The sequence below is a fragment of the Chionomys nivalis genome, chromosome X (genome assembly GCF_950005125.1).
Source record: "Chionomys nivalis chromosome X, mChiNiv1.1, whole genome shotgun sequence".
NCBI classification, from domain to species: domain Eukaryota; kingdom Metazoa; phylum Chordata; class Mammalia; order Rodentia; family Cricetidae; genus Chionomys; species Chionomys nivalis.
The window spans coordinates 39938856-39941087 of NC_080112.1; the positions used below are offsets into that span (position 1 = coordinate 39938856).

General features: G+C 46.3%; 1 pseudogene; it reads left to right on the top strand.

Moving 5' to 3' along the window:
* The first annotated feature begins 431 nt into the window (after positions 1-431).
* Positions 432-1750, top strand: LOC130868349 (E3 ubiquitin-protein ligase RLIM-like; annotated as a pseudogene).
* The last annotated feature ends 482 nt before the right edge of the window (positions 1751-2232 follow it).

Genomic DNA, 2232 nt, shown 5'->3' on the forward strand with positions numbered 1-2232 from the left:
ACCTGGAACACTTTTCTGAATCACCTGCTTTCTAAATAGACCTTCTTGAGTCCTGTGGAGTAGCTGAGAAAGGGGACCTGAAATATATTCAATAGGTAATTTGGGGTGACTTTAAGAAAAGTTATCTTGAGTGGATTTCTGTCACTACTAGGTAACAATGGGTAAGATAATAGTTGCTGGAGCTACGTCTCAGAATGGGCAGATGCTGGGATAGAGGCGGGTCTCTCCCAGGCATTCTGAGGCTGGCTAGAGAGCAGGAGGCAGGCAAGCTGCAGAGCTTAGGCGGCCTCGCGGGCCACGGAGGCGGCAGAGCCCAGCCAGTCCCCTCCTGGCAGGACCACCGAAGCCTAGTGAAGAAAACTAAAGGTCCAGTTGACTGGATTTCAGTACTATGTCATAACAGACAGATAATTCTCCGCTTGTTCAACAAGATGGAAAACTCCGATTCTAGCGATCAAGGAAATGACTAATCTGCAGCACAGCGCAGAAGGCAAGTGGATCACTTGGATCGGGAAGAAGTTTTCTATCGATTTGTAAATAATCTGAGTGGAGAAGACTATCCACTTCTGAGAGACAACAATTTGCTAGGCACCCCAGGTCAAAGTACTGAGGAAGAGCTGTTCAGAGGACTACAGCAAATTAAAGAGCCGCCACCGCCAAGCTCAGAAGAAAATGGAGACTCTTCAGATGACGAGTCCAGTGGTGACTCCATAATAGATTGGCATAGCTCTGTCAGACAGACTGGCAATACAACAAGAAGTGGTCAGAGAGGAAATCAGTCCAGGAGGGCAGTGAGCCACACTAATCCAAACAGTGGTGATTTCAGATTCAGTTTAGAGACAAATGTTCACCGTAATAATGGAAGCCAAACCTCAGAGAATGAAAATGAACCATCTGCTACACATCTTAGTGGAGAAAACATGGATCGCAGCATCCACAGGCAAATGGAAAATTCAGCATCTGAGACATCATCTGTCAGAACACCTAGGTCAGAACACATTTCTGCTGAAGCATTAACAGATGAGCCATCCACCAGAAGTCGGAGGAGGGCAAGAAGCCCGAAACCAGAACCCCAGCGAAGAACCATAGCCAGAGCTGAAAGAAGTAGGTCTTCTCTGCACCCAGCAAATGAAATTCCACGAAGATCTCATCATAGCATCTCATCTCAGACTTTTGAGCAGCCTTTGGGAAACGAGATCGAGGCAAGTTCTAGAGCCCGTCACCATGGGACTTTGAGACACCAGATAAGTGGACCTGAGTTGCTAGGTAGAGGTCGTTTTGTGCCTTCTGGGTCAAGAAATTCTACAGCTCAAGGGACAAGCTCTTCAGACACAGATTCCAATGGTGAAGCGGCAGGATCTGGTCAAAGACCTCCAACCAGAGACCTTCAAGTCAGAAGTGTTCTGCTGGCAGAAGAAAGGCAGAGAGCTAGCATAGCTAGCAGAACTCGGTCAAGGTCTCAGATCCCAAACAACAAGGTCACTTATGAAAGTAAACCTGGAGGTTTGAGAGGCACCTTTACACTTTCTGAACGTGCAGCTGGGAGAACCCATGTGAGTACTCACAGGTTTTCCACTCTTACAATCTTCAATACTGGATCAAGGCAAACTACATCTGTTCCTATTCAAACCAGGTTAAGGCGAGAACAACAGCTTATGGTGAGCTTCCATGGAGTGGAAGAGGGAGCTCTGGTGGTGCTTCTGTCTCCAGCTCCAACCCTGGCTCCAGTTCCATTGATGAATATTCATAAAGTATCTCACAGATGTTTGAAGGAGGTGTTGAAGCAACCCGACTTTACCCCTATAATGACAACCACCTAACTAGAGGACCCACCAATATACAGATTAATAACTTGCCAACGAGAAGTTTTGGTGAAAATGATGCATCGAAGACATGTACTATTTGCATTACTGAATATACAGAAGGCGACAAACTTCTTGCTCTACCTTGCTCACATGAGTACCATGTCCACTGCATCGACCGCTGGTTATGGAAGAATAACACCTGTCCCATTTGTCGCAGGGGCGTCTTGTCTTCCTGGAACAGAGGAAGGGTTCTCTAATGAGAAAGGAACTCTCGAAGCTGTGTTGCTGGAATAGTGACCGGCAAATGGAAATCGCTTCCTTTATCTCACTGTTGTGCACGATACTTTAATATAAAGTCACAACCTGAATCGAGTCATTGCTTTCTGAGGGAGTCGTGTCTTTTTTCTAGTTTCTCTTTCAGGATAGA